We start from the raw sequence: 22,734 nt of genomic DNA on the forward strand, positions 1-22,734 counted from the left end.
ATTTTCTTGTACATATTCGGCTGTGAAACGTAGTTATAGACTGCATTTTGAACGCTGAAAGCTCATTTAATTTAGTAATTCAGTTGATTATCTTCTTCCTTAGACAAGGTGATACAAGAAATCGTTTACATAATGACGTGGCATATTGAGCAAACAACAAGGATCAGTAATCACATAGCAAGTGAGGTCGGGAAGGCCATCCTGGGCTGCTAGATGGCGTTGCAGTTACACACACCAAAAAAAGTTTTGCGTCAACTCGGTTCAGAAAGTTCCGGAACCTGTACGGAAAATTTGAATAGAGATTAACATAAACATCACTTCCGCCCTTTTTATTGCTCATAAAAACCACACCATGTAGTACCACGGTACAGCAAGACCTTCAGTGGTGGTCGCCCAGATTGCTGTACACACTGGCACCTCTAATACCTATTAGCACTGCCTCTTGCATTGATGTATGCCTGTATTTGTCGTGGCATACTATCCACAAGTTCATCAAGGCACTGTTGGTCCAGATTGTTCCGCTCCTCAACGGTGATTCGGCGTAGATGCCTCAGAGTGGTTGGTGGGTCACGTCCTCCACAAACAGCCCTTTTCAATCTATCCCAGGCATGTTCGACAGGGTTCATGTCTGGAGAAGATGCTGCCCACTGTAGTCAAGCGATGTCGTTATCCTGAAGGAATTCATTCACAAGATGTGCACAATGTGGGCGCGAATCGTCGTCCATGAAGACCAATGCCTCGCCAATCTGCTACCGATATGGCTGCAATATCAGTCGAATGATGGCATTCACGTATCGTACACCTGTTACGGTAGCTTCCATGACCACCAGCGGCGTACGTCGGCCCCACATAATGCCACCCCAAAACAGTAGGGAACCTCCACTTTGCTGCACTCGCTGGACAATGTGTCTAAGGCGTTCAGCCTGACCGAATTGCCTCCAAACACGTCTCCGACAATTGCGTGGTTGAAGGCATATGCGACACTCATCGGTAAAGATAACGTGATTTCAATCCTGAGCGGTCCATTGGGCATGCTGTAGAGCCCATCTCCACCGCGCTGCATGGTGTCGTAGTTGCAAAGATGGACCTCACCATGGAGAAAAGCATTACTCAACATGGTGGCGTAGCTGCCAGTGATCCTCGGAGGCAAAATCCGTAGGTAGCGGTCATCCACTACAGTAGTAGCCCTTGGGCGGCCTAAGCGAGGCATGTGATCGACAGTTCCTGTCTCTCAGCATCTCGCCCATGTTCATTCAATATCGGTTTGATTCACTCCGAGACGCCTGGACACTTCCCTTACTGAGAGCCCTTCCTGTCACAAAGTAAAGATGCAGACGGTACTGACCGTCTAGGTATGGTTGAACTACAGACAACACGAGCCGTGTACCTCCTTCCTGGTGGAATGACTGGAACTCATCGGCTGTCGGACCCCCTCCGTGTAATAGACGCTGCTCATTCATGGCTATTTACATCCATGGGCGGGTTTAGTGACATCTCTGAACGGTCAAAGGGACTGATCATACTCAACATCTATCTTCAGGAGTTGTGGAAACCGGAGTAACGCAAAACTTTTTTTTATGTGTGTATTTAGCCATATGCTACAAATGGACGCCCACGAGAGCAGATGCGACTGGCTCACCGTGACCAATCCTGTGGCCGGGAAAGTTTGCCTGAGAATATGCACTCACCTGGCAGCTGACATGTGCGGTGCCCCCATCCTGCTAACATCAAATACGGCGACGAATGTTCACGGGGATATCATTCAGCATAGCCGCAGAACTTCACCCAGGAAAACGTGATTCGTGTGACAATCAAGTCGTTCCAGGAGAATGTCCCACTTGTTGTGAGGTACGCGTACGTGTAGAAAGTGGGTTCACATCCACCCACTCCTGCAGGTTGTGATCGTCCATCACACCCTTCAATGAAAAGTCGCTTCGTCGGTGAAGAGGACACTCGCTGTGAAGTTTCGGTCTGCAGCTGATTCCTGCAGAAACCACCGCCCAAATCACATGCGCTTGTCGCAGTCCCCGGATTGGGATGCCTGGACGCATTGGAAATGAAACGGATGCGGTCCTTTGTCGTGTACAATGCGTCAGACAGAAGGCTGGGAGTTATCAGTGGCATGGGATGCACCTTGTGAAGCTGTTGCCTGCCTACTCCTTTAGAGAACGCTTTCTTCTGCCGCAACTGCCCGTGTTGTTCGTTGGAGACCAGCCAGCATCCGGCTCGTGCTCATGGAACGAGCCAGATTCGCACAATCGGAGATGCAGGTTGGCGAATAAAGTGTGGCACGCCATCTTTCCTTCGGGATATTTTGCACGATACCATCGCTTCTCGTCCATTGCAGTTGGCCGCGCATTTCAGCCAATTAGCTGTACTTGTGGCTATCTAAGTTACTCACGACGCTTCCACGGCGTGAATGGTGACGGTCCCCGTGCGCTCCGCCCCTGCTTGTACAGCAACGCCCCTCGTGGCGTTAGTAAATTCTGGTTCCTATGCGATTACTGCTCATTGTTGTACGCCCGATGGGCGATGTCAGTCTTGTGAACGTTTTTGTGAATCACCCTGTATATAAAAGGCAATATCCCCACTGAATTACCTACAGACTCATCATCGTCCAGCCGACGCTAAGGATAGAACTTGAACTTTGGAGAGAGTGCTGATCTCATATTGTAGGCATCGTTTAAGAAGAGACTGTTTAAAATTGCACTACTAAGGGTGTGAAATAGCGGATGAAAGGATTTTTGAAAATATGTCACCGTTAACACAATTTTGAAGCTAGAGGAGGAGGAGGAGGAGGAGATTAGAGTTTAACGTCCCGTCGACAACGAGGTCATTAGAGACGGCGCGCAAGCTCGGGTGAGGGAAGGATGGGGAAAGAAATCGGCCGTGACCTTTCAAAGGAACCATCCCGGCATTTGCCTGAAGCGATTTAGGGAAATCACGGAAAACCTAAATCAGGATGGCCGGAGATGGGATTGAACCGTCATCCTCCCGAATGCGAGTCCAGTGTGCTAACCACTGCGCCACCTCGCTCGGTTTTGAAGCTAGAACTACGAGAATTGGTGTTTGGTTTCTCAGTCAGAGATACCAAGATCCGTGTTTCAGTATTTTTGGAAATACAACCACTAACTGGGTGAAATAGTGGGTGAAACATTTTTGAAAATAAATCATTGTTAAAGAACTACTAAAGCATTTTTAAAACTAAATCTATGACAATTAATTTTTGACTTCTCGCTTAGAAATAAAAAGATCACGTGTTTTATTGATTTCAACATTCAACCCCCTACGGGAGTGAAATAGGGAATGAAAAATTTTATGAAATTATTTCATTATGAAAAAATTCTCAAAGTTGGCCTATGAAAACTTCATTTGGCTTCTCTGTTACAAGTAAAAAGTACAAGTTTCACTGTTTTTGGTAATTCAACACCTGAGGGGCTGAAATAGGAATGAAAATTGTTTGGAAAATATTTCGTAATACTTTTTAAAAAAATTTAAGTTCTATCTATGAAAACTGGTATTTCAATTCGTCGTTAGATATAAAGAACTATGCATTAGGGTATGGAAGTATTTATGGAAATATCACCGCAAGAACAAAAAACTTCAACTCAGAGTCACTTTGTGGGCGTAAGTACATTCGGAAAAGACCACGCTTCTACGGCCCTAATAAGCGTGAAAAGTTTAGAAGGAGTTGCAGTTTGTGAACAACATAAAAATTCGATTAAAGAAAAACAAAACTATCTCTGCAGACGATACGGTCTACGATAGCGATGTGGTGGGCGATAAGCTAGTAAGTTATATCGATAAAGACATAAATGTATTACGCCCACTGAAGGAGAGTGAAAGCCAGAAACGCGTCTTGACATAAATAACGCTGTATAAAAGTGGTTGTTTTTTCTATTGCTTCAAGAAATTCAATCCGCAGGCATGGGGCTCACCCAACATTAACATGAATAAGATAATAGTTTTCGTTACTTTCCTCCATATTGACATTTAAGTTGCTTCCAGATGGTTTTTCCGGTTCTTGTTTACCATCTATCTTTCACAGATATTCTTCGCTTTCTTGATGTTCGCGTCGTTACCTTTTACCTACGACTAACTTCTTTTAATTTCTGAAGCGCACACGTTATCTTCAGAGCCTATGAGAGGTGTTAAGTAAGTAATGTAAAAACAGGTTGGTTTTCTTCGGGTTTCCAATACGCCATATCATTCCTCACTCTTTTTGCCACAACACTCTTTTTTCAACCTTATGTAGTGGGACGCGAAATTGAAGCGTCACCCATCCACCAGTGCCAGCCCAGTTTGCAGGTGAATATAAATTTAATTTAGTGTTTTGTTTATGTATTTTTGTAATCTTTGTAATTGTTGTGAATTGTCTGAAGTTTTGTATTTATTTTTTTATGTTTCATGTACGGAGAGGGCGGCGCAACGAACGGAGACAGCATCTTCACTGCCGGGACCAGAGAGAAAATTGCTGGCCACTATACGTCGCGGGTCGACAGCCAAAGAGCAACGGAAGATCCTGAAACCGAGTTGTTGCGTCGTGCTTCTAAAAACTGGAAAAATAAGAATTTGTAATGTTTCTACAACAATGATGTCATAGAAAGTTTAATCATGTTGTAAATGTTCAGTCCTATCTTGTCAAGGCTCAGGTTCACGTCTATATGTAGGAAGATAATAAACTAGTGGGTACTGCTAAAGTTCAAATACGAGTTCCGAGAATTTATTTATGAAGAATTATGTGAATGAATTGATTATTAATTTTGACAACGTTCATCGCGATTTTGAATCTGGAAAGTTTATTCAATGTGGTTCTAATATTTGTTGAATCAGATAACTTGCATTAATATAATTTCTGAGAAGAAACAAAACGACATCTAAATTGAAAAGGTTTGCACAAACCAATTGGACTGAGTGACGAAATTCTGCGCATACGACTCAAATGATGATTTTTACAGTTTCGTTCAAGAACCATTCAGAGACAATTTAAAAAGAATTTAAATAATTTTGAAGTGTGTTGTAACTGACGTAGGTGACGAAGTCTGCACATGGTCATAAGTCAAAAGAAAATCATTTACACAAAACTTGCGTCGTTACACTACACTTACTGGGACGGCCTTTATGCCCGCATGCTTCCACTCTACTAGTCGACGTCGGAGCCAACGTCTCGCTGCATCAATAACCTCCACATCATCCACGTACTGTTTCCCGTAGAGTGCATCCTTCTTTGAGCGAAACAGATGGAAGTGGGACGCTGTGAGATGCAGGCTGTAGGGTGGATGAGGAAGAACGGTCCTATGACTGACCCGAGCTTCTCTCGGTTGCGCCTGCGTTGTCATGGAGAAAGAAAATTTCGTTTGCATTCCTGTGGTGACAAACACCCTGAAGTAGTTTTTGCAACTTCCTGAGGGTGTGTGCTACAGTTTGGCACGCAGGGTTTCTGAGAGTTTGCGCGGACCTTGTTGCGATGATAACAGACGCCTGGCTCAGCAACTCACCGTGCTTTTGTTCACTGCCACGTCTCCACTGGTATTCTGCAAACGCCTGTGAATATGTGCGATATTCTGGTTTTCCGCCAAAAGAAACTTTGTCTCTGCTTGGAACGCCCTTCCGATCCAGAAGCCATTTTGAAGTTTACGTATAACGCCGCCACCTACCACAACTTCATGAACGATAAGTGCTGGAGCGGGAATATCTGTCGATAGCCCACAATAAAAATCCGAATTTTTTCAACCATAATTGGGCGAGAAAAAAAATGTGTTGCATTGCTTATTGAACGTCCCTTTTATGTTTGCTAAGACACACAATTTCTTTCACTGGATTGACTTTTGATTTACTAATTTTTACATTTTTGGTAGTTGTTTGCTTTCTCTTAGTTCCTAGTAAGACATTTATATTCTTTTAATCTATCTTTAATGTGTGGTGTTTCAGAAAATCTGATAATACTCCAGCATCTATTTCGGGTCCTTTTCCGAATCTGCAGAAACAAGGATTACATCAGAAAATCCTACACAGTAGAGTGATTAGCTGTCCATTTACCTTTATTGCTTTGATGTTCTCCCTTAAGTTGTTTATTCCTTTGTGAGAAAAGATTTTATATGAATATTATGAAATCCGCGGTTGTGACAGACCTTTTTTATTCGTTTTGTTGTTCTTTCGTTCGCATTTACAGTTATTTTTATGGACCGACGCTGACAGAATTTCCAGTAGAGTCAGTCGCTGCCTCCACCATACATTAAAACATCATTTACTAGGTAACATTTTCAAACTCTTTCTCCAAATAAGTAAAAGCGACATTATTGATCTGTTCAACTTCACGTTTCTTTCCAGAATCATTCGCAAAGCTAAAATTGGTTCTCTTGTTCCTAATTCCGATCCAAACTCAAACCGTTATTCCTTTTCTTACCTGTCTATCTTGTTTACATTCTCCTATTTAGTATGTTCAGTCAAATTCTCAGTATTTCGGATGGGGGGAGGGGGGAAGTTTTGTAATTACTTTCCTCAGGGCACAAGACCCCCAACAGTGTCTTCTTGGCATGCCTTGGTGCCAGTGTTAATCACTCATTTTTAGAGGAGACAGCGTATTTCGATGTGACGACCAACTCGATGAGAAAAGAAGCGGGTTTTTTATAACTACGAATCGCGGTCCAAAACGGCACACCTATGTCCACTTCGACCCCAAGTGAGTGATTGGCTTAACGAGGTACATATGTTGCGATGCCTAATCTGCAACAACCTTCAACAAATGTGACGAACTAAAGCACATGTAGCTGCGTAAGTACTCTACTTTGTTATCAGCGAATGGTGTCTTGCTGAGCGAGAAAGACCGTGCAATATGCACTTGTTCAGATGACAGCTGGATTCTAATTGCCTGCTAGGCACTTCATCGTGTATTCCGACACTTCTTACTCACGACACTGTCACACTTGCTCCAAATTGGTAGACTGCTGTAAAAGATTACTGGTCAGAATAGGCTAGTTAAGTGCCTGTCCCTTGTTCTCAATACTCCCTATTTGTGTTTCCTGCATAGTGTACATATCTTTCTTGTTGTGTTCATTCGATCTTAGAAGGGACATATGTGTCATCATACTTACAGTAGAATATACCACAATCGTTGATGTAATTATTTAGTACCCTTTACCGAATTCCAAAGATAATTAATTGTTATACAATTATCAGAAAATTCTACCATTTCTGTGAACAATTATAACTGTGTTAAAACTATTAGGCAGTACCTCTGAAATGAAGCAATCAGAATCGTTTCCAGCAGTAAGGAATCTCACTATGAACACTGTCAGTAGTTGACACCACATTTTAACTGCATGTGATGCTAAACCAGTCTTTAACAGGGAAACTATCTTTATATTTTTTCTGTATGTGTATGAAAACAAGGGTACATAGTTGTTTTTCTGAGTTTACTTTGAAACGTTTGAGTAAATATGCAAACTGTAGAGTGGTGTGATAGTTCTGCGAGCTTGAGATTGTTTAGCAATAGACCTGATGAATTTCTCGTCATCGAAGGGCACGCTTATTTTCTCATTCTGATCTTTAGGGTGGCCACAACATTGTTCATCCGTGGTATGGGCGTAGTGCCTCATTAATAATCAAATAGCGTAGTCAGCCCTGGGTTGGAACCAAGGCACTGCTTAAATTTTGAATAAGAATTATCAGCAACGGGGCCCGAAGACTTCAGACATAAGAAGTCGCCTTCGTTCTGCCAACGGCTTTGTCAGAGATGGCGCAGCAGCGAATAGAGGTTCAGGGCAATGGTGGAAGGATCAGCAATAATCAACTACATGAGGACTCAGAGTGATAGGCACATAATATGTATCCACATGAACATGTGACCTGTAATTCAAAAATGTAATGATGTTCTCCCCATTGACAAAAGGTTCCGGACTAGTTCCCCATTCGGATCTGCGGGAGGGGACTGCCGAGTGGGAGGGAAGCATGAAAAAAGATGCTATAACGAGCGAAAGTTTAAAATTCTACAAGGCGTGGATTGGCGGATGTTCGAACTTGGTAGGGAAGTTAGAAAATGTGACAACAGGAATTCTAAGGCTCAATTTAATATAGCGGGAGCCATTGAAGTGAAATGAAAAGAAGAGAGGGCTCTATGGTCAGACGAATGTAGGGTAATATCAGTAGGAGCAAAAAATGGTATGACTGAACTATGGTTCATTATGAATAGGACAGTAGGGCATAGAGTGGGTTACTGTGAACAGTTCGGTTACAGGGCTCTCCTCATCAGATTCGACGCAAACGAATGCCAACAACAACAGATCTGGATACATGCCAACGTCACAACCAGAACATGAGGAAATGGAGAGACTATACGAGGATATTAAAAGAGTATTTCCGTATGTAAAACGAATTAAAAATCAAAGAGTCATGGGGGAGTGGAAAGTGATTTTACGGGAAGGAACAGATTAAACGTTTATGGGACAATGTGGGCTTAGAAGGAGGAATGACAGAGCAGAAAGACTGAGTTTTGCAATAAATTTCAGGTGAAAAGGTACCCAGGTGCAGATACAGACTCAGATCGCAATTTAGTAATCATGAGGACTAGACTGAAATTTAAGAGAATCACCAGGAAGAATCAGAGTGGAAGAAAGTACGATACTGAGGAACTGAGGAGTCATGAGACGAGTTTTAAGTTTGCTAGGGTTGTGAATACTGCGATACAAAATAACTGAGTAGGCCGTTCGGTTTAAGAGGAGTCAACCTCTCTAAAGTACTACAATTTATCAACTAAAGAAGGGAGTAATAAAATCAAAAGGGAATACAAGAATTCAGCAATATAAAAAACTTAAGAGAGAAATAAACTGGAAGTGCAGGGCAGCCAAGGCTAAATGGCTGCTGGAAAAGTGTGAAGAAATCGTAAAAGAAATGATCATCATCAAAACAGTGTCAGCAACAGAAAAATTAAAAGCATAGAATAGTAATATGAAGTACGCAGTGACAAGCGTGCAACACAGTTAAACGCAAAGGAGAGAGCGAATATAAGGGAAGAGTACATCGAAGGACTCTATGAGAAGAAGAATTTTTCTGATGACATGATAGAAGAAGAGACTGGACTCGATATGGAAGACATAGGGGATCCAGTATTAGTCAGAACTGAAGAGAGCACTTGAAAATTTGATATCAAATAAGGCAGAAGGAAAACTGCTATCGGAATATCCAAGATCACTGGGGACAGTGACAACCAAACGACTATTGAAGTTGCTGTGTAGAATCTGTGTGATTAGCGACGTACCTTAGATTTTCGAAACATATATCCTCAAAATTCCGGGAATAGAGTGAAATACCGCACAGTTCATGGATAGGAGATGTTAAAAAGAGTAATATACAGAGAAATGGAAAAGGAAATTGAGGATCTATTAGCTGACGATTAGATTACCTTTAGGAAAGGTAAAACCACCAGAGCTGACAATTTTGGCCTTGTCCTAGATAAGGGAACCAAGACTGAAGAATAATCGAGACACCCTCTTAGGATTTGCTGACCTACAAAGAGCTGTAGCTAATAAGAAGGTAAAGAATACAACTGAGGAAAAAGAAGTTGTAGCATAACTTGACTAAAATAAAAAGAAAATCGTCAATAAGGCACATTCTGAGACATCAACAGATCACTGATTTAGTGTTGGAAGTATGGGATGTAAAGATTTTAGAGGAAGACCGAGAGATGAATACAGTAAGCATGATCAAATGGACGTAGGCTGCAATAGTTATTTGGAAATGAAGAGACGTGTACAGGGTAGAGTAGCGTGAAGTGTTGCACCAAAGCATAATTTGAGCTGAAGACCACAACATCAACAAAGGATTACAGTCTTTCGCCTCTACCGTTCAAATGTACTTCCAAGATGCTTTTACGGAAATAAAACAAAGGTTCATCAGTGGGATTAAAATTCAGGGTGAAAAGATGTCAAATGGATTTGCTGATGCTTAAAATTATGTGGACTGGACTGGTAAGATAATGAATGATGAGGTTTTTTAAACTGTTTATAAGATATGCTATCGGAATATTTCAATTTGAACACCCATCGCAAGAGCGTCATAATAAAATCATAATAAAAAACTTAACAAAACCCCTTCTTCCACTGCTATACCGCACCAGATACAACCCCACGTCAGGAAATTCGCACCAGCTTATTGGTAATAGTTGCTCAGGTAGAATTTGTCTGTATAGAAGTAATCTCAGTTCGAAAGAACCCCTGTATTATAGCCATGAGTCCATCCATGTCTCTGTCGTCGTTAACCAACTTCATGTTTACGATCCTGTGTTACACGTCGCACACCGCTAAAGCACAAATAGGCGCTACAGGCAATAAAACGCTCATTAAAGTCTCTTAAGAGTGGCAACGCGTTAGTTTATAGGAAATGAGGTGCACGAGAAGAGGCAGACAGCGAGTAAGAGTAAGCAGCATAAGCGTTTCACTATTATATACGAATTATTAGAAAGATCGTGCGTTTATAGCTCCATTATTTAGGACAACGGCTAATTTCGTTCTCAAGAATTTCAGATCATGTAGACACATCAAAAGTTATAAAGACCTCGGAGCTGAACCCTGTGGAAGTTGTTCGTTACATGCAATAACTTGTTCCAGAGAAGTCTTGCACAACATCTTAGAAGTTGCCCCTACTCTGCTGCATTCTTCTCTCCATTAAAAAATTCGGAAGATCGTTCCATGCCGTCATCTTGTTAAGGGGCACACAAGTTTCGTCGGTCTCTCAATTCACAGTTAGAAGCCTCACAGCTCACTCGGTAGCGAGTAACGGCTTTTATTGCTAAAGATAGGTATCTTGTATTGCTCCATTAACGAGATATCAACGCAGCAATTACGAGAGCAAGGTCACCTCGCACACGGATGTGCCTTCCAAGTCCAGGAGACGAGCACGGCCTTGCAGCTGGGCGTCAGCCGCTTTACAACTGCAGCCACATCAGCCGTGTAGGAAGGACGGGACAACTGAGGTACTTCAAGTGGGAAGGGAAGGGTGGGAGGTAGCCCCCACCACGAGGCACTCTATAAAAGCACGCGTGAGGCTAGGACGCCATTTCAGAAGGAGAAGCGCATAAAGCGCTAGAACTTCGCTCCCAGAAGAGGGACCATCCCTCAGCCTTGTGCGCAGGAGGCAGGAGGACGCTGCTCAAACCAAACAGAGGCTTGTGGCTCGGATGTAATAGCCCGATCCTATAAGCCCGTCTCACTAACGAGAAACCACGCGTGGCTTCCGATAAGAAGAACATCTGAGCAACTAGATTTAAACACGTACAGTGAATCGGAGGATTTTTAGTTATACTCTGTACAACACAACTACCCGACTCTTGCTTGTACTTGCCCTTAGGTCAGTGGAAAAGCAGAGCCCCCAGTAAAAAGAAGAGAAATCGAATGAGGCCCAGGTATTAAAGGCTGTCACAATTGTGGTGCCCAATAACAAAGTCCTAGTCCTCTGAAGTAAGTTTGCTGTAGATTTGTGGCACAGGTTTTCGATCGAATACAAGGAGGACCTGCAAGATCCACTATTAGCTGTCAAAACAGTGGAAGCGTGACAAATCTTAATTCTGCCCGTTGCAGACAGAAACTTCGAATAGATTTTGTGTTGTTGCAGACTACGGTACTAAAACTGGTTTGATGCCGCTCTCCACGCTCGTCTGTCCCTCGCAAGTCTTACGGTAGCCTCATAACTACTGACACCTATGACCTCATCGTGCGTGTCCTGTTACCTGTCCCTTTTTTTAGTCATGTTGTGCTGTAAAACCCTTTCTTTGCCATTTCGATTGAGTACCTCCTTATTTAGAGTTAATTACTCGCTCTACTCACCTAATATTCAGTATTTTAAATGCTTCTACACTCATCTTGTCTATACTGTTTATCGCCCACGTTTCACTTCTGTGTAAAAGTTAGTCTTGTGAGAAAAAATTTCGGAAAGAACTTCTACACAAGAGTGTTTATATTCGATGGTGACAATTTCCATGACAAAAAATGTCTCTCTGTAACAAAAGTTTTATTGCTGTTATCTTCTGCACTTAATATCATTTTTACTTCTGCCGTCTTCTTTTATATTGCTGTCCAAATATCAAAACCAGTCTACTAATTTCAGGGTCACATGTTCTAATAGAATTTCCCCCAAGGATCACCTGACTTGTATGTGATACACTCATGACACTACTTCTATTTTTATCAATTTTTATACGTTTTGAAGACAGTAATCGTTCCATTCAACTATCCTTCCAGTTCCCTTGCCTTCTATGAACGTATTAACATTTCATCACCGAACTCTTAATTTTCATTTATATTCCATTAACTTTAATTATTTTCCGAATTTTCTCCTGTATTTCGTAGATTAATCCTTTGATAAGTACATCTCTGAGATTTAGTAAAAGTTCCTACAAGTATGAAACTTCTTGGTATATTAAAACTGTGTGCCCGACCGAGACTCGAAATCGGGACCTTTGCCTTTCGCGGGCAAGTGCTCTACCATCTGAGCTACCGAAGCACGACTCACGCCCGGTACTCACAGCTTTACTTCTGCCAGTATCTCGTCTCCTACCTTCCAAACTTTACAGAAGCTCTCCTGCGAAACTTGCAGAACTAGCACTCCTGAAAGAAAGGATATAGCGGAGACATGGCTTGGCCACAGCCTGGGGGATGTTTCCAGAATGAGATTTTCACTCTGCAGCGGAGTGTGCGCTGATATGAAACTTCCTGGCAGATTAAAACTGTGTGCCCGACCGAGACTCGAACTCGGGACCTTTGCCTTTATCGGGCAAGTGCTCTACCATCTGAGCTACCGAAGCACGACTCACGCCCGGTACTCAAAGCTTTACTTCTGCCAGTATCTCGTCTCCTACCTTCCAAACTTTACAGAAGCTCTCCTGCGAAACTTGCAGAACTAGCGCTCCTGAAAGAAAGGATATAGCGGAGACATGGCTTGGCCACAGCCTGGGGGATGTTTCCAGAATGAGATTTTCACTCTGCAGCGGAGTGTGCGCTGATATGAAACTTCCTGGCAGATTAAAACTGTGTGCCCGACCGAGACTCGAACTCGGGACCTTTGCCTTTCGCGGGCAAGTGCTCTACAGCACTGCAGTTCTTCCTACAAGTATATTTGTTTGATTGCATCGATGATTGATCAGCTGGAACTTGGTTCTTTTTGCGTTGCTTATTGCTTATCTCAACTCTTGCTAATACGTTGTGTACGCGAAAACTGCCAAGTTTGGCTCTGGTTCTGAAGCTCTGTCTAACTATAGTTCCCCCTATAACTGACTGGTAAGTAAGCTCTAGCAGGAGAGCAACGGTAGGGCGTATCCAATAGAACCACACCTAATAAATCACTGTAGTGTTCATACCAATTAGGACTGGTTTACCTTAATAACAAACGAAAAATGAATCAGTGAAATTATGAAATCGTGAAAGCTGCACAGAAGTTTGTTTTTATTTAAATAGCGACCAGTTTCAGGCCTTAGTCAATTATCAAGCCATCTATATAAGGGCTATCATGATATGTGTACGTTGGTCTCACGGCTTATATGAGTGGCAAAGTGCAAGATACTAGCTGCATACGATAGTCCAGCCCCTTGCACTTACCTACTCACACAAGCTATGCGACCGGCGTACACACGTTATGGCTTGATAATGGACTATGGGTGAAACTGCTCTCTATTTAAATAAAAACTAACTTCTGTGCAGCTTCGACGGTTTCGTAATTTCGTTGACCCATAGCAAGCTGCTGCCCGCTGCCATCCAACATGCTGTAAATGAGTATAAAAACGAAAAAGAAAGTTAATTTCAGAGTAGCGCTACGCCAAGTAAACTATCATTAGAGACGAGAACAGTTTCGAAATGATGGATGAATGGGAAGCATTCGACCATGGGCATCAATTAAGGAACATCCACAAATTCTCCGTAAGAGATGTTCGAAGACCACGGATAACTTAAGAAAGGTTGACCCGACAGTGGTTTGAGCTACACTGCTCCTAAATATAAATCTGTATTAACCGGGTGCATTATTATCTGCATATTCTTCCAAGACAACTGAAACGAAATATTTTTTAAGAAAATCATCTCGACTGCTTCATTTTCCTCTGCTGACAATGACAATTTTTTAATCCGTCAGAAAGTCTGAGACTTGTGCGCTGCTTACGAAAAAGTTCACTCTCCGAAGAAAAGTTTGCTTTCACTGTTGGAGGGTGAGTCACGAAATTCCCATTATTGGTAATTTATTGTGGCTGCTATCCAACAGTTGAGACATTTCAACCAATATTTCATTCTTCTTTGTCATAAGCCACAAGGCACATCTGCCTAATTTACTGTCAACGGTTTGAAATGCGTTAATATAACTAACCGAAAAGAAAAATCGCCTTGTTGTTGGTAACTTTGAGCTCCACTAGTAACAGCTGTAACGACTGCTGAAGCTACTTGTTAAAGCTACAAATTGATGGTTACTCCTTTAGTTCATTGTGCACTGAACGTCCATGACCTCTTTTAAATTTCAAGACTATTATACACTACCAAATTCTACAGCACTGCAGTTATATTCTGTCGATGTCTTCAGGCGAATTTCAGCCCTTGTTACATCGACCGAATCCTGAAAGCCATACACTTTAAAAATTGCAAGAGCAAACTGTATTCGGAGAAGAGACAGTCATTTGTGTCATCAGCTTTACAATTGTATATTTATTCTCTACCGGTTTCGATTATTCTAATAATCTTCACAGGAGAACAACAGTACAATAGTGTGCGTCAATGGGTAAAACATAGATTTTCATCATATATGAGCCAATCAAATGCAGAACATATATGTGCCATAGTAGTCTGTCCTAATACAACCCACATTGCAGACAGACTATTATAACAGCTACGTATGTCTGCATTTGATTGACTCATATATGACGAAAATGTATCTTTGATCCATTTTCGTATACTGCTTTTCTTCTGTGAAGGTGACTGTAATAATCTAAACCCATAGGCAACACAAAATTGTATAGCTGATGGCAGAAATATGTTGTTTTTCTTTCAAATTATCTGAAAGCTTTAGAAAGTCCCCTACGAAAGCTCTACTAAAAGTCGTAGTTCAGCTTTGTTATTTGAGCAGTAGAATATTTGATGATGGCCACAGTAGTGAGAATATAAGACGTAGATTGGCAGTGACAGGGAAAAGGGTTTCTGAAGAACAGAAATTTACTGAATTTACTGACGTCAACTATACGGACAGAGTGTCAGAGTTTAACATCCCGGCGACAGCTTGGTCATTAGAGATAGAGCACACGCTCGAATTACTGAAGGATAGGGAAGGGAATCGGCCGTGCCCTTTTCAAAGTAACCAACCCGGCATTTGCCTAGGGCGATTTAGGGAAATCACGAAGAATCTAAATTTGGGTGGCCTGAAAGGGATTTGAACCGTAGTCCTCAAGAATGAGAGCCCAGTGTGTAAACTCTGTGCCATCTAACTCGGTGACAGCGAATATAACTGTAAGTGTTAAAAAGTATTTCCTGAAGCTATTTCTCTGGAGTGTAACATAGTACGGAGGTGAAACATGGGCGATACGTAGTTAAGGGCAGCAAGAGAATAGACGATTTTGGAATGTGGCGCTACGGAAGACTGCTGAAAATTAGATGAGCATATCGAATAACTAATGAGGAGAAGGTGATTCGATATGTGGAGAAAATAAATTTGTGGCACAATTTGACTATAATAGGGGCACATTCTGAGTCGTCAAAGAAACGTCAATTTAGTATTGGAGGTTACTATCCGAGATAAAAATTGTAGTGTGAGATCAAGAAAAGAATACAGTAAGCAGGTTCAAATGGATGAATGTTGCAGTAATTATTGGGGAATCAACAGGCTTCCAGAAGGTAGAGTAGTGTGAAGAGCTACCTCAAATCAGTCTTTGGACTGGAGACCACGACAGTATCTCGCGAATCGAGCACGACAGGAAAAATTAGAGAAGTTTGAGCTCATACGAAGGATTACCAGCTTGTAGGCACAGTATTTGTACGCATGTTGGGTGTATATTAGCTGGTAAACAGTAATGCCGGACGAAGAGGTAAAGAAGTTTACTTTCATATCTTTTTAGGCTGGCTTCACCGACCCCAGGCTCCATACCTCAGATTGTTCAGTTGAGCATCCTGTGACTCCTGTTAAATCTTTGCACGCTCTTACGGAAACACCCTGTACATATACATGCTGGGACAAAAATGGTTCAAATTGGCTCTGAGCACTATGGGACTTATCTGCTGAGGTCATCAGTCCCCTAGAACTTAGAACTACTTAAACCTAACTAACCTAAGGACATCACACACATCCAAGCACGAGGCAGGATTCGAACCTGCGACCGTAGCAGTCGCGCGGTTCCAGACTGTAGCGCCTGGAACCGCTCGGCCACTCCGGCCGGCCATGCTGGGACAGAATTCGCGAGATCCCTCGCCAGCTCCTTATGCTGAACTACAAGGTTTCATTTTTGTCAGATAGCATAACAAGCAAGGAGGTACAGTAATATCCACATGCTATCAACCGGGCGTGAGTCGTGCTTGGGTGGCTGAGCCGGTAGAGCACTTGCCCGCGAAAGGCAAAGGTCCCGAGTTCGAGTCTCGGTCCGGCAAACAGTTTTAATCTGCCAGGAAGTTTCATATCAGTGCACACTTCACTGTAGAGTGAAAATTTCATTTTAAAATTACCCCCTAATTAAAAAAGTTGATGGGTGAAAAATTAACGTCTTATCTCCTAACCAAGAGCTAATCGGTCATTTATGTGATCATTTTTTATTCATCACAAAAAGCAATTTCTGAGCCTGAAACTTTATCATTGTTGGCAGTGTAATTTTATGCTTGCCTATGCGAATGAAGCAACGTACGCTGAATATTATACCCCGTCTATACAAAAATATTCGACATCTGACTAACACAAAAAAAGGATAAAAGTTAATACAGTGACGTTAATGCTTTAGGTGTTCTTCATAGTATCCCCCTCCACTCAAAAAAAAAAAGCGTAGAACACACAGACCCTTCGATACTACCAAGTGAAACTGCCAGAAAATTCCTTCTTTGGGATGTTATTCAACTCCCCTGTCATATTCGCAGCCTCTCCGCTCTTGGTGAATCTGACCACTCTACACTTAGTCGTTTTGTGGCAGGTTTGTATTGATAACATTGAAACTCGTCACCCATGATGATTTTTATCAGGAAAGAATTGTCTGCATTTTTTCTTTCAATCAAGTCGCAATAGGCATCCGCATGTCTTATTTGTTTGTGAGTCATGGTGTGCGGGACAAACAACACACTTTTATCGTCTTCAAAACGTTGTGGAGAAAATTCTGGACACTTCAGTTAGAGACGTTCAGTTCGTTACTCCATTGTGACTTGTGAGACAACATCGTTGATGCTCTACGGCCTCATGTGCACTACATGCCATCGCCTGCTCATAAATGACAGGTCGAATATACATCTGTTGTTTACAATAATTTTGAGCTACCACCGTAGTTACTGCGCTGGTGTTGCTTAAATGCCGGGAATCTTTTTGGACGGGCGTAGTAGGCGCAGTCAGACTCTGGCTGCCTTCGGGTAGCCGTTGAGCGGTGGCCATCGTCTGCTGCATCGAGAGGAAGTTGGCACAGATATAGTTCTGATCAGGACACACAGCTGAAGATCCTTTGTAGTAATTTTTTTTCTATTACTGGCGGCTTGAACACTAAATGATGCATTTAGCAAACGACACGCAGCTAAAAAATGAAGGAAGCAGTGGTCTGATATTCTCGACTTATTTCAATATCAGTCAGTCGTCGAGAAGTCAGTATATCTCTGCATCACTCTTGTGTGTGTTTGATCTAGTTGATTGGTTACAGCTCCGTATTCCGAATGTCTCTTGTTCAATTCTCACCTGAGTCAATAACTTTATGACACACCAAACACGTCCTTTACCTCTGGCAGAGCCAAGTGAAGAACGCCGGGTTCCACCGGCGTTTGGAACACCTTTTAAACATTAACTTACATGAAGTTGGCTGAGATTGGACCACGACGGGAGGGAGATGTTGCAGCAAGTGACTGCTCCGATTTCAATTACATAAGAAATTTAGTTTCTGTGTCCTTATCTAAATGTAAGAAATAAAAAAAGTCATTGTAAGTTTGTAAGCACATTACTTCGGCAAATCCATTTAGTGTCTTCTTTTTACCATGTAGAATTTTTCAAGGTCACAGGACAAGACCCTGTGTGATCACAATAATTTCTTCGTAATGTTGGCGGTCCTTCAGCGCTGTTAACATTGCATAGCCTTTCATTTTTGTGGCGCCAAGAACATAGCGAGCAGTATGTAGAAATGCCAGAAAATTGTGATAAGAGCAGGAAACGAGCCATCGATGTTTGTTTTCGTTGACCATTGTTCTGTCATCTGCTCATAGTTAATAAGTCAGATAATCATCCTAGGGAAACTCGGTTGTTTAAGCTGTCGTTTCAAATAATAGTGTGTGCTACTTCTAAGCCGCAGTCTGATATCGTTAGATTATCATGAATTTTTTAAATGAAAGTCCGATTTTAGATCAATTAACCAGTGACTGTAGAGGTCCACACAATAGATTTCCAACATTTGTAGTTGCGGGTATTAGCGTGTGGCAACTACAAACAAGAAGCTGGTTTCATTTCGCCGCTCTCATTTCAGAAATTAGAAAATCCAGTGCTCTATGACTTCTGCTCTCTAAATGTGGTATGAATGAAACTAAGAACCTCTGCAGGGGATAGGTAAAATAATGTGAAGACCTGTACTTACTTGGGAATGGTTTATTAATAAGTTGTTGGACCACCATTTGCCCGTAATACAACAGCGATTCTTCTTGGAATACTGGTATATAATGAGTGTATAGTTTCCAGTGGAATGTTATGCCACTCTTTGATCACAACCCCTTTTAACTCCTGTAGTGACGATGGAGGCGGAAATCTGCTCTGGAGTCTGCGCTCCTATATCGCCCACAAGGATTCGATGATGTTCAAGTCCCGAAAATAGGCTGGCCACGGAAGACGCTGCAGTTCAGTGGCATGCTCCTCATACCACAATTGTGCCGTCCTGGCTGTGTGAATGGGTGCATTATCGTCCTGAAATATGGCATCATTGTTGGGGAACAAAATTTGAATCATTATTTTGCGTAACTCCTGTATAATCGTCAGCTCAGATGTTTTCTTTCGTTTGGCCAATGTTACAACAATTTTTTACACATCATTCTACGTCGTATCAACTATGTATCTATAACTGAAATTTTGTGATCAATCACATCACAGCTAATTTATATTTGTCCTACACTCAAATTCATGGTGTGGTTCATGGTGTGTGTTCCTGTAGTCACGTCCTAGTTCATGAACCACGGGTAACGTATGAGTGGCCAAGTAAGTGGTCCCGACAGTCGGGATACCAGTTACTTTGGAATAAGGCTGGGCATCTCGGACACATTCTGAGTCGTGGTCACCTTTATGCTCATACGGCAAAGACTACCAAATCCACCGGTTAGTCCCTCAGCCGTTAGGGGTAAAACCCAATGGGATTCGGAGCAAGTAAGGCTAGCAACCTGCTTCCCTGGTACTTTAAATATGATGCTGGCAACAATCAGAGCAAAATGCCTCGGACCTTTGGAGGTGACGGAGTCCCACCTCTAACTGACAAACCAGGGACTCCTAAGATACGACTTGGCAAACAAATGGTAATGAGATGGGGAGCTATTAATATCAATGGGGGCTACTCTGGGAAGAAGGTAGAGCTGGCAGAGGCTGCAAGTAAGATGGGGCTGGACGTTTTAGCTGTTAGTGACATTCGGGTAAGGGGTGAGAAAGAAGAGGAAGTGGGAGAATACAAGGTCTACCTGTCAGAAGTCAAAGCAGGAATAGCACAATGGGGTGTAGGGCTTTACGTCAGGAAAGAAATGGAACCCAGTGTAGTTGCAATAAGGTATGTAAACGAACGACTGATGTGGATAGATTTGACAGTGTCTAGCAAGTAAATTAGGATTGTATCAGTATATTCGCATTGTGAAGGGACAGATCAAGATAAGATGGATGGTTTTTATGAGGCACTCAGTGATGTAGTTGTTGGAGTAAAGGACAAGGACAGTGTTCTGCTCATGGGTGATTTTAACGCCAGGATTGGAAATCGAACAGAAGGGTATGAAAAGGTTATGGGTAAATTTGGAGAGGATATGGAGGCAAACAGGAACGGGAAACGACTCTTGGATTTCTGTGCCAGTATGGGCTTAGTAATCACAAACTCCTTTTTTAAACATAAGAACAATCACCGGTATACTTGGGAAGGCAGGGGAACCAGATCTGTCATTGACTATATAATAACAGATCAGGAATTCAGGAAGGCTGTGAGGGACACATGTGTATTCAGGGGATTCTTTGATGACACTGATCATTATTTAATCTGCAGTGAAACTGGGATTGTGAGGACGAAAGTGCAGGAGGTCAGTTCCATATGTAGGAGGATAAGAGTGGAGAAACTTCAGGATAAGGAAATCAGGCACAAGTACATAACAGCGATCTCAGAAAGGTGCCAGTTAGTTGAATGTAGTCAATTACAGTCATTGGAAAAGGAATGGACAAGGTACAGGGACACAGTACTAGAAGTGGGTAAAGAATGTCTTGGAACAGTAGTGTGTAAAAGTAGGATGAAGCAAACAGCTTAGTGGAATGATACAGTCAAGGCAGCCTGTAAAAGGAAAAAAAAGGCGTATCAAAAATGGCTACATACCAGAACCCAGGTAGACAGAGAAAGTTATGTTGAAGAAAGAAACAAAGCCAAACAGATAATTGCAGCATCCAAGAAGAAATCGTGGGAAGACTTTAGAAACAGGTTGGAGACTTTGGGTCAAGCTGCTGGAAAACCATTCTGGAGTGTAATTAGCAGTCTTCGAAAGGGAGGTAAGAAGGTAATGACAAGTATTTTGGACAGGTCAGGAAAACTGCTGGTGAATCCTGTGGATGCCTTGGGCAGATGGAGGGAATATTTTGAAGAGTTGCTCAATGTAGGTGAAAATGCGATTAGTAATGTTTCAGATTTCGAGGTAGAATGGGATAGGAATGATGATGGAAATAGGATCACATTTGAGGAAGTGGAAAAAATGGTCAATAGATTGCAGTGCAATAAAGCGGCTGGGGTGGATGAAATGAAGTCGGAACTCATCAAATACAGTGGAATGTCAGGTCTTAAATGGCTACACAGGATAATTGAAATGGCCTGGGAGTCGGGACAGGATCCATCAGACTGGACAAAAGCAGTAATCACACCAATCTTTAAACATGGAAACAGAAAAGATTGTAACAACTACAGAGGTACTCTTTAATCAGCGTTGTGGGTAAAATCTTCTCAGGTATTGTTGAAAGGAAAGTGCGAGTATTAGTTGAGGACCAATTGGATGAAAATCAGTGTGGGTTTAGGCCTCTTAGAGGTTGTCAGGACCAGATCTTTAGCTTACGGCAAATAATGGAGAAGTGTTATGAGTGGAATGAGTGGAACAGGGAATTGTATCTATGCTTTATAGATCTAGAAAAGGCATATGACCGGGTTCCTAGGAGGAAGTTATTGTCCGTTCTACAAGATTATGGAATAGGAGGCAAACTTTTGCAAGCAATTAAAGGTCTTTACATGGATAGTCAGGCAGCAGTTAGAGTTGACGGTAAATTGAGTTCATGGTTCAGAGTAGTTTCAGTGGTAAGACAAGGCTACAACCTGTCTCCACTGTTGTTCATATTATTTATGGATCATATGTTGAAAACAATAGACTGGCAGGGTGAGATTAAGATATGTGAACACAAAATAAGCAGTCTTGCATATGCGGATGACTTAGTTGTGATGGCAGATTCGATTGAAAGTTTGCAAAGTAATATTTCAGAGCTAGATCAGAAATGTAAGGACTATGGTATCAAGATTAGCATCTCCAAAACGAAAGTAATGTCAGTGGGAAAGAAATATAAACGGATTGAGTGCCAAATAGGAGGAACAAAGTTAGAACAGGTGGACGGTTTCAAATACTTAGGATGTATATTTTCACAGGATGGCAACATAGTGAAAGAACTGGAAGCGAGGTGTAGCAAAGCTAATGCAGTGAGCGCTCAGCTACGATCTACTCTCTTCTGCAAGAAGGAAGTCAGTACCAAGACTAAGTTATCTGTGCACCGTTCAATCTTTCGACCAACTTTGTTGTATGGGAGCGAAAGGTGGGTGGATTCAGGTTACCTTATCAACAAGGTTGAGGTTACGGATATGAAAGTAGCTAGGATGATTGCAGGTACTAGTAGATGGGAACTATGGCAGGAGGGTGTCCACAATGAGGAAATCAAAGAAAAACTGGGAATGAACTCTATAGATGTAGCAGTCAGGGCGAACAGGCTTAGATGGTGGGGTCATGTTACACGCATGGGAGAAGCAAGGTTACCCAAGAGACTCATGGATTCAGCAGTAGAGGGCAGGAGGAGCCGGGGCAGACCGAGGAGAAGGTACCTAGATTCGGTTAAGAATGATTTTGAAGTAATAGGTTTAACATCAGAAGAGGCACCAATGTTAGCACTGAATAAGGGATCATGGAGGAACTGTATAAGGGGGGCTATGTTCCAGACTGAACGCTGAAAGGCATAATCAGTCTTAAATGATGATGATGATGATGATGATGATGATGATGATGACACTCAAATTAACATTTGAGTTGCTACGTCTACACCGCGTCAAAACTAGTGGATACGAAAATTAAAAGAAAATTTTCA

This window comes from Schistocerca cancellata, chromosome 6 (assembly GCF_023864275.1).
Source record: "Schistocerca cancellata isolate TAMUIC-IGC-003103 chromosome 6, iqSchCanc2.1, whole genome shotgun sequence".
In the NCBI taxonomy this organism is placed as follows: Eukaryota; Metazoa; Arthropoda; class Insecta; order Orthoptera; family Acrididae; genus Schistocerca; species Schistocerca cancellata.